Source organism: Rhipicephalus microplus, chromosome 1 (assembly GCF_043290135.1).
Source record: "Rhipicephalus microplus isolate Deutch F79 chromosome 1, USDA_Rmic, whole genome shotgun sequence".
Classification (NCBI taxonomy): Eukaryota; Metazoa; Arthropoda; class Arachnida; order Ixodida; family Ixodidae; genus Rhipicephalus; species Rhipicephalus microplus.
Window position 1 is genome coordinate 168,645,028 of NC_134700.1, and position 11,394 is coordinate 168,656,421.

Below are 11,394 nucleotides of genomic sequence, written 5' to 3' on the forward strand. Positions count from 1 at the left end.
GTCCTGTTGACCAATCTTCGGAAAACTAAGGATTGCAGTTTTTGGAGGGAAAACTGCGTCCCGTCGACCAACAAAAATACCTCCTGTTCGCCCAGCTAATATGTTGTCAGTGACTATTGAAGGTATTCCTGTGCAAGCTCTCGTTGACACCGGTGCAACCACTTCTGTTTTGCGTAGTGACTTGTGCTCGCGCCTCCGTAAAGTCAGAACGCCCTATGTGGGACCTGTGTTGCGTGGGGCAAATAACGTGCTGATTCAACCTGACGGACAGTGTACGGCTCGTGTTTCTATTGATGGTATACGTCACCACATCGAGATGATTGTGTTGCCCACGTGCATTCATGAACTTATCCTTGGTTGGGACTTTCTGCATTCTGCTTCCGCTGTTATATCCTTTAAAGAGAACGTCATTCACATAACGGATACAACGGATGCGCCCATTCCAGTTTCATCACCCTCGATCTCCAACTTGGTCATTGTTGAAGACTGCGTCCTGCACCCTGGTCACGAACACGTGATAGCTGTCGCATCTACCCAAGTAACCGACGGTGATGCACTTGTGGCTCCTTCGTTTCGCTGCACCTCCCGTGGAATTCTCGTCGCCTCTTGCCTCCTCCGGTTTTCCTCTGGCTGCGCTTTTCTGCCCGTTTCTAACACAACTGCAGAATCTGTGCTGCTGCCCAAGGGAATGACAGTGGCAAAGATTGACTTCTCTCCATTGACCTCCATCGCGACACTCTGCCCGTCTTCGTCACCAGTACCAGCTCCAGGTTCACGTTCTTTCCCTTTTCGACCTGTCATTGGTTCAGACCTCACACCAAAACAGTCTGAAGCACTATTGGCCCTTTTGGCTAAGCACAAAGCCTGCTTTGATAGCTGTACCACAACACTGAGTCAGACTTCCGCGGCTGTACATCGCATTGAAACCGACGGTTCTCGTGTGATACGCCGTCGCCCATATCGGGTTTCGCAATCAGAGAGAGAAATAATTGAAAAAGAAGTGAACGAGATGCTATCGCGAAATATAATACGACCTTCTTCGAGTTCCTGGGCATCTCCAGTCGTTTTAGTTAAAAAGAAGGATGGCTCTGTTCGTTTTTGCATTGACTACCGCGCGTTAAATAAGATCACACGCAAGGACGTATATCCTATGCCTAGAATTGATGACGCTTTAGACACACTGCAAGGGGCGAACTATTTTTCGAGCCTTGACTTACGATCAGGTTACTGGCAAATCCCCATGAACGAGGCTGACAAAGAAAAAACTGCATTTGCCACACCGGACGGCCTTTATGAATTTAATGTAATGCCATTCGGCTTGTGCAACGCTCCAGCCACGTTTGAGCGAATGATTGATACTGTTCTTCGTGGCCTAAAATGGAAGACCTGCCTCTGTTACTTAGATGATATCGTTGTTTTTTCAAGTACCTTTGCCCAACATCTTCAACGATTAGACGAGGTGCTACAATGTCTCTCCAAGGCTGGCCTTCAGATAAATACAAAGAAGTGTACATTTGCCAGCAAAAGCATCAAAGTCCTCGGTCACGTCGTTTCCAAAGACGGAATCCAACCAGATCCCGAGAAGATCGCAGCTGTGCTACAGTTCCCTCGACCGTCCAACCAAAAGACGTTGCGCAGCTTTCTTGGTCTCGCGTCCTATTTTCGTCGCTTTATACGCAACTTTGCTACCTTAGCGGCTCCGCTAAATAAGTTATTGGCCACTGGTGCTCCTTTCTCATGGTCCAACGACTGCGAATCTGCATTTGAAATTTTGAAAGAACGCCTGACTTCCGGACCAGTGCTGCGCCACTTCGATGAGAGAGCGCCTACCATACTCCATACTGACGCAAGCGCACAAGGCATTGGAGCAGTCCTTCTGCAGCGTGATTCCACCTCTAAAGAGCAGGTTGTGGCCTACGCTAGCCGGACTCTGTCAACAGCTGAGCGGAATTACACCATCACGGAGCAGGAGTGCTTGGCTATCGTATGGTCGATACAGAAATTCCGCCCGTATCTCTACGGTCGGCACTTCACCATCATCACCGACCACCACGCACTCTGTTGGCTTTCATCAATGAAGAATATGTCAGGACGTCTTGCGCGCTGGATACTGCGCTTACAAGAGTACGACTTTACAGTTACGTACAAGTCTGGCAAATGTCATCATGATGCCGACGCGCTGTCCCGGTGCCCACTTTCGCTCTCTCGTGACAATACGTCCACCGCATCGCGTTCGAATGACTCTGACACCCAGCTTGCCTCACAACACGTATCGCTCGCATCGCTGGATCCAATGCAGCTATCTTCGAACTCCGATTTACGTTCACTTCAGCTGGCAGATTCCTACTGTCGGTCTTTCATTGATCGCCTTCGCGGTGTCACTAAACCACCCAACAGCCGCTTGCGACGCCAGCTTCGACAATTTCGCCTTCAGGACGGTGTGCTTAAGCGCTACATTTACCATCCCACCGGTAACAAGTGGGTGCCAGTTCTTCCCCGCTGCCTTCGTCTTCGAGTTTTGGAAGCATTCCACGATGATATTGCTGCCGGTCATCTAGGCTTCCACAAGACCTACGATCGCATCAAGACGCGCTGCTTCTGGCCTGGCTTGTCCACAACGGTGGCCAAATACGTGGGCTCGTGCGCGTTGTGTCAGCACCGCAAGCGATCCACATCCCCGCCTGCTGGTTTCCTTCAGCCTCTTCCCTGTCCCACCACACCATTCGAATTTGTCGGAATAGACTTGTATGGTCCTTTGCCGTTGACACCTTCCGGTCACCGTTGGATCGTCACTGCAGTCGACCATCAAACAAGATACGCCGAGACTTCACCTCTTCATTCTGCTACCGCCACAGAAATCGCCAATTTTTTCTTGAACTCCATCGTCTTGCGCCACGGAGCCCCTCGCGTCCTTTTGAGTGACCGTGGCAAAGCCTTCCTTTCCAAGGTCCTGGATGAAGTCCTGCAGGCGTGCAATACAGTGCATAAAACCACTTCTACATACCATCCGCAAACGAATGGCCTTACCGAGCGCTTCCACCGAACACTCTCTGACATGATATCGATGTACTTGCATCCTGACCACAAAAATTGGGATAACATTTTACCGTTTGTCACCTTCGCATACAATACTGCGGTACAACGATCAACTGGCTACAGCCCGTTTTTTCTCGTGTACGGCCGATCTGCCTCCTCGGTCTTCGACACGGCATTTTTCTTTGCACCGGCTCCAAGCAGTACCTCGCTCCCAGAAGAGTTCGCAGCCCGAGTCACACAATGCCGTGAAATTGCTCGCAAAAACACGGAAGCAACCCAAAAGGAGAGAAAACATCGCTGTGATAAAAAACGACGCGACGTGGCCTTTAATGCTGGCGATAAGGTTTTACTATGGACCCCGGTTCGAGCGTCGGGCCTTTGCGAGAAATTTCTTCACCGGTATGTTGGCCCATACACCGTTGTACGACAGACATCTCCAGTTAACTACCTCGTCACCCCGCTTCAGTCTGTCACTGACCGCCGTCTGCGCAGCACGGAAATAGTTCACGTCTCACGCATGAAGCCTTTTGTTACTCGTTCGGCCGATCTCTGACTGGCGGCCAGGTTGGCCGCTTCGCAGAGGGGGGGGGAAATTGTAAGCACATTCCAAGCATTTGATCGTTCTCACTTGCACATACCCATCATCATCGTTCTCACTTGCACATACCCATCATCATCGTCCTCTCTCTTGGGGTGGTTCTGAGCCGAGCCAGACATCGCAGAATAAACGCTTCTGCTCGCCCTGCCTGCTCGCCGTACCTAGTCTGCCTGCGTCTTTCAGAGGGGTAAGATCCCGACGTCCTCCTACGTTCATTTCCCACCTGGAGCTCCGATCTGGTCGCCGATTGTACCCAGCACCTCCACCACTCTGAAAGACGCAGGCAGACTAGGTACGGCGAGCAGGCAGGGCGAGCAGAAGCGTTTATTCTGCGATGTCTGGCTCGGCTCAGAACCACCCCAAGAGAGAGGACGATGATGATGGGTATGTGCAAGTGAGAACGATGATGATGGGTATGTGCAAGTGAGAACGATCAAATGCTTGGAATGTGCTTACAATTTATATATATATATATATATATATATATATATTTATATATATATATATATATATATATATATATATATATATATATATAGTTTCCATAATGCGCACTATCAACGCTCTCCCAATTTCGGAGCCAGAAAAGACGTATAAAATATTTGACATTAATTTTAAAGTTTCAATTGCCCTGTTTTATTCATGACACGGCAGAACAGTTCACTGGTGCCACGATACCTGTGCCCTCTATGTAACGTCAATCGCAAAAATTGATGTCACAGTCTCTGGGTGACCATTCACTTGTCGTTGTTTACGTGAAAACTGTGCGACTGAGAGCAAACTTGCAGCTGTTACCAGTATGCCACGAGTTAAGTCGTCCCGTGACGCCAGATTTGTGTTGACACGTCACTGCGAAGCTGCCCCTTTGATACCGAAACCGAATTAGTTTTTTAATGTAGGGTTGATAACAATTCATCCAGTGCGTTCTGTAGTACTAAGACACGCTCTTTAAGGTTCTCGACACATGTGTTTTTATTAAAATCAACGAAGCAACATTATTTGAAAATTCGTGTCAGCGCTTCATTACGGCGAAAGCCTTTCATTCCTGTTAAAACGCGATAAATAACATCAGTGTCAACGCGTGTGACGCGAAAAATCATCATCGTGTGATGACGTCGCCCTATGACACCCCCATCCGGTGTCGCGAAAATCATTGACGCCATTGTAACAGCATTATGAAGTCGCACAACGTGGCGTCACTTGACGACGTCATCAAACGACTCGTATGCACTGCGAGACGACGTGAAGCAAAAACGCCTCCAATGCCTCGAATCCCGGAGGCAGCGCAAAACCGCGATTGGTGTGGAAAATTTTCTGGGGGAAGGGCAGGAGGGACAGTGTTGGCCCGCCTTGATACCTGTTAGAATAGTCAGTGTTCTAATGCTGACACGAACCGTCTGCTTACCGAATATCAGTCAAAGGCTTACTGAACTTTTTTGCGTGGCACTGGCATAATGCTTTGGCTCTACATTTTCCTTACGAAGCTTATTTGTGTTTTTTTGGCTAGTATACTTTGCTATGTGATGTCGCTTATATACTCATAGATACTCAGTGCTATTTCTTCTGATAAGGTGCTGATATTCATGCTCGTTTATACTAATAGTAATATTAATAATAATAATTATTATTATTACTATTGTTACATGTCAATACATTGATTGATATGATTTACTGATTGATATGTGGGGTTTAACGTCCCAAAACCACCATAATATTATGAGAGACGCCGTAGTGGAGGGCTCCGGAAATTTCGAACAGCTGTGGTTCTTTAACGGGCACCCAAACCTAAGCACATGGGCGTACAACATTTCCGCCTCCATCGGAAATGCAGCCGCCGCAGCCGAGATTCGATCCCGCGACCGGCGGGTCAGCAGCCGAGTACCTTAGGCACTAGACCACCGCGACGGGACTACACGTCCATAAACAACTTTAATTTTATATGATTTAAAATATACCATATGCATAAAAAAATCACACCATCTCCCGCTAAAGGCGACCATGAGGCCATGCAAAGCAGAAATGCAAAGTAGCTCGGGCCATGCGCACCGCGGCTCTTACACAACCACTGACGCTGGTCTGAATGCGCTAGCGCGTTCCAGGGCGTTCTGGCTAGGATACAACGCGTTGGTTGATCGCACGTCTGCATAATCTACCCAACGCCATCACGTGATTCCTGAGAAAGTGTAAGGGGGAGAGGCCACATAGTCTTACCCAGCCCCTTACGCAGGCTGGAACACGCCAGCGCGTGAACGCGTTCTGGCAGTGCTTGGACCAGCTGTTGCGCATGCGCAGTAAAGGTAGTTACGCACGCCGGGTTGAGCTTCGCCATGAGCTGCTTCGCGCCTAAAAAATGGGCGCTATTGCAAGATGTATGTCCCCCTTGTGGTCTTTATAGATTTACACCACTATATCTGTCTCTCTAAGATGACCTTTCTAATAACATAAAAAAGGAGGGATAGCTGGAGTCATTATAAAGAACTGTCGCCTCATTCTTAGCCGTTCTCCAGTCTTCATAGAAACCAGATGACATTGTGCAAGAAGCTACTGCAGGTGTTTGAGAGGGTGTTAAATTAACCGTATACCTCACAACTGAGAGTCACAGACCGTAGCGAAGGTTAAGTGTAATTCATTGTGAAAGGAAAGGGGTAGTGGTATCAGATAGATTGCTTACAACCTGCCATTGTCCATTTGCTCCCTGCTTCGTAGATTACTCGAAGCAACGGCAGCCATTCAACGTCATTCCGCAGTACGGTTTTCTCAGTACTTTCAAAGACTAGGCCTCCAAGGACGTTACCAATCACTGCAAGCACCACTGCTGGAATGATCTACGGACATGCCACGCAGAGAGATTCATAATGACGGAAAACATGAGAGGTCAGCTCAAATGAGTTTTCTGCCCTGCTACTCAGTGTTGTGAGGGGGTGAAAAAAAGAGGAGAGTGAAAGTGTTCCCGTTGAAGATGAAGGTGACGGTGAAGTTAAACCTTGTGGTGGATGCAAGCTCAATGCTGTTGTGGGTGAGACCCCCACATGCGGCGAGTCGTCTTCTCTTCGCAACTTCCACTTTTTTTCCTTAGTTTCTTTTTCTTCTCTTCAGTTTGCCCTCGGACGATTTCTCCTTGTTGTTTCGCTACCTTCACTGCGTGTTGCCTTCCCACGGGCTGTTATTAAAAGTTACCTGTCGGGCGGCATTCAGCCGATGTACACACGTGACACCGTGGCCAAGTTTTCCGTCTCAACTGCCCGCTTGCAGACCTGTCAACAAGAATCATCAATCCCGGCACTTACAAACGTGTCACGTATTTCCTCCAACGCACGACAGTGGATTGCCGTGCTGCTTCCGCCTCGCATTTTTTTTCATTTCTTTTCTCGACCTACCTGCGTTATTGTTGTTCATTTTCTTCTTTACTTGTGTGTGTGTGTGTGTGTGTGTGTGTGTGTGTGTGTGTGTGTGTGTGTGTTTATGTGTGTGTGTCTGTGTGTGTTATAGCGCGACTCCCCATGTTATAACAACCATCTTTCGTGTGTTAATGTTTTGTTTGTTATCTTCCTCGTCTAAAGCCTCGCGACGGGGCGTACCAAACCGCAAGGTCGATTGATTCACTTCCTCGATCATCCCAGCGGAGCATGTCAGTTGCAGCAAACGGGCGTACGACTCGCTGTGTTTCGTTTGTAAACGTACGATGGGTGTCCAGCTGGTCGTACATTACAAACCGCATGACTTAGACCTACCATTTTTACGTCCAAAATGTGCAAGGAAACTGAGTGGTTATTTATCGGCTACCTCAATGAACCATGAAAGATTATTACAGGAAACGCAGTTATTGCGGAAACGCTATATATATATATATATATATATATATATATATATATATATATATATATATATGATATATATATATATGTGTGGAAAAATGTTACGCGCGTACATGTCCGTACAAGCTATGAGTTTCCTGAGCGGCGACATGAAACTGGTATGTAAATAACCTGAATTTTTATTATTATGAACGATGGCTTTCATGCAATACGTTCTACAGCATCCGCACGAGACCAGCTTGCGTACTCTTGCGAAGAGCTTCATATAATTATTGAGTATCCGTGTGCTCATATTAAGCCCGTGTGCTAAGATTTGGGTGCTCGTTAAAAAAACCTCGGGTGGTCAAAATTTCCGGAGCCCTCCACTACAGCATCTCTCATAAAGATATCGTGGTTTTGGGAAGTTAAACACCACATATCAATCACTTAGTTAAACGTAACAACCTATAAAATAAATAAAAGCAGGAAAATAAAAAGAAAAACTTTCTGCGATTTGCGGACGCAGTAAGCGTCACTCTTCACGAAATTTCGTCTTACCGAACCAAGATGGCGTATACTTAAGAGCAGCATAGTCGTAAACAAGGCGTCAGCGTCTCGATCAACGCTGCGATTCAAGCTTTCTTCCTTTACTAACACTTTATATGCGAAATCTCATAAAATGGTCCTTATCTTTAAGAAAGCGTACTTGCAAAACGATTAGCTATATTGGTTAAGGGAAGTTAGGCGCGTAAAAATAGCTTCTCAGTAGAGTACCCACAGAGATCTGTGGCGCCACTACTCACGCGATATTCCTAAAGGATGCTCAGGTGTTTTCACGGCTATGGCGCTATGTGTGCCTGTGAGGATCGCGTTGGCGGGGGTTGAGATAGGGTCGGTTCGAAACATGTATGCGGCCACGGGCCACAAAGCTGCCTTCAAAAGAAATGTGTTGGATTTGCATTTTATTGCTCTTGGGCAAAACAATCGACCACATTCATACTATCAATCAGGTGATAGATAAACACTCAGAATACGCCCAACAATTATACATAGCCTTCACAGAATATGAGAAGGCATTTGATTCAGTAGAAATATCAGCAGTCAAGCAGACACTGCGAAATCAGGGTGTCAATGAGGCATATATGAATATCCAGGAAGAGATCTACAGCGAATCTCCAACCACCATAGTAATCCACAAAGAAAGGAACAGAATACCGATAAAGAAGGATGTAAGCGAAGGGGATACACTCTCCGCAATGATATTTATACGAGTCAATAGAGAGTATCTTAGTAACCTGCGCTTCGCCTTTGACTTGCATTTTAGAGTAACTCATAGGACGTACGAATTGCAATTTTTGATGACCGAATTAGACAACGAAAGAAGAAAGGTAGGTTTTAAAATGATATACAAAAAACGAAAGTAATGTACAACCACCTCGGAAGAAAACAGCGCTTCGAGATGGATAGCAGTGCACTTGAAGTTGTGAAAGAGTACACCTGCTTATGAGGTAGGTAGTAACCGCATGCAGAGCCGAACCACGAGAGTGAAGTAACTAGAAGAATAAGAACGGGGTGAAGCATATTCGGCAAGCATTCTCAAATCACGAATGGTAGATTGCCACTATCCCTCAAGAGGAAGGTACGAGCTGCATGTCACCGGTACTTAACGGCGGAGCAGAAACCTGGAGAATTGAAAAGATGGCCCAACTGTTGTTAACAACTGTTGTTAAGGGCATCATAGTCGAAATCAAGAAGAAGAAATGGTCACGGGTCGGGCACGTAGCGTGAAGCCAAGATAACCGCTGGTCATTGAGGATCGCCGACTAAATTTCAAGAGAATTGGCAAGCGGGTGAGGGGGAGACATTAAGTTTGGCGCGTAGGTGAGATTAAGTCTGCAAGTGTAAATTGGCAGTGGCGAGCACAGGACCAAGTTGACTGGCGGAACATGGGAGAAGCATTTGTCCTGCAGTGGGCGTAGTGAGGCTGATGATGATGATGGTGGTGGAGATGATGATGATGATGATATATGGGAATAAAACTTAGTAGAGGTTTAGCTCGGCTATGCCAGGATATACGTAGCTTGAGCTACTGACGAACAAACGGGCTGCGAGTGACCTCACGTGAGTAAAGCGTCATCACACTAGTGACTTGTCACTCCAGGAGTATGCAGGCCTTCTCCGGCACGCCAGCTGTGCCCCGTGTGACGTCACTACTTTTCGGGCACGCGCAACACGACTCTCAATAAGCCACGTGACTTCGCTCATCCTTAGCCAGTGCAGCGCTCGCCGCGAAAATTTCAGTGTTGAAAGTTCCCACTTCTGTACGTTGAATACTTCATCTTTCTACACGTTCTTTATCTGTTCTACGCCGCATGCCACTTTACAAGACAGTTCATAGAGATCTCATTCACGCGTATTATGTGCTGAAATTAAGTTTGCTCTGCTGAGGCCCGCATAATTTGCCTTTGAATAATTAAAGGACAGAGAGAAAGTTCTTTAATAAAAGTTTCGATCACTTAAATAGAGCTGATCCCTTTAGAGCTGATTCTAATTGTTTTAAGTTTTCCTTTTTCCGCGAACCGTGAATCTATGGAATGAGCTTGAAGGATCTATGCACAGACTCGAAGCTCAGCGATTTTTCTAAAAAAGAGTCACGTAATCATGTATTTTGCTAAATGTAGTTTTCCTGTGTTGAGCATTTGTATCCACTCCTGCTAGGTCTCAATAATTGAGACAGCCGCATTCGTAAATAAATAAATAAATAAATAAATAAATAAATAAATAAATAAATAAAAGGCAGAGAATTTAGCCGGCGTGTGTATATCGCTGACTTGCTACTCTGCGCGAGGAAGGAAATTGGTGACTGAAACAGACAAAGAGAGAGAGAGAGAGAGCAAAAACCCAGTGAAAGTTAAAAACAGAAAGAACTATATATACCGACACTTTTTTTCTTTTTGCATCTTGGGCGGGCACGTCTGCTGGCAGGATGACTTATGAGAGGAGCCGATGACAAACTGACCACTGACCTCGTCGTCGCTGATCATGCCTCTGACCATCAATGTTATCGACAATACTGACCAGCCAAGCAACGATAAATTAGAGCCCCCCTCCAAGGCGAGGAAATTGGCAATTCGTCAACGACGGGCGCACTTCTCGTATGCATAAACTTCCTGATTACACAATAGACTAACTCGATCGCCGACCCTTTCTAAAAGCTACGACAAATGACTCGAATTATGACAAGCAGTGCATCGTTAGCGACAAAACTAAACGATCCTCATAGTCTACAGCATTCATGGCTATAGTAAGTGATCCGCCAGACAATTTTTTGGCGCTAAGCAACAAAAATACCGAAACTATGGTGTTGAGCACGAGGTCTAGTTGAAAGATTATCCACTCTTTATCTCATGAAAATAACTGAATAGAACAGGAAGAGAAAAGAAGCAATAAGACTGTCAGCCTCCTGATGAGGTCAATCGGCGGACCATCCATCCCTGAAATTTGTTGGTGCCGGCATCCAGCCCGAGTCCAGGACCAATTTTTCTACAATAGCAGCCATGAGGCGCTCTAACTTAGTGTCATTTCGTGTATGTATTCCAACTTCGCGTAAGACGTATTTCTTCCTAACTTCACGATGCAAATAGGAGTCAACATTTTTCGTTTCAAGCACCTCTTTCCACCTTGTGGACATCACGGAAGCTGGTTTGCTTTAAACACAGTAATAACGTTCCGACACAGCAGGTCGCGGGATCGAATCGCGGCTGCAGCGAATGCATTTGCGATGGAGGCGGAGAAGTGTTGTAGGCCCGTGGGCTCACATTTGGGTGCACGTTAAAGAACCCCAGGTGGTCGAAATTTTCGGAACCCTCCACTACGGCGTCTCTCATAATCATATGGTGGTTTTTGGACGTTAAACCACACATTAATATAAAAAAACGTCCTGACAGTTTCGCCATATTGAAGCCC

The 11,394-nt window shown here is 46.4% G+C and overlaps 1 long non-coding RNA gene across 1 annotated transcript in view; it reads right to left on the reverse strand.

The window, feature by feature from the left end:
- Window positions 1-11,394, reverse strand: part of LOC142802729 (uncharacterized) — a 174,441-nt gene that overhangs the window by 50,558 nt on the left and 112,489 nt on the right. The gene's annotated exons all lie outside the window — the stretch shown is intronic.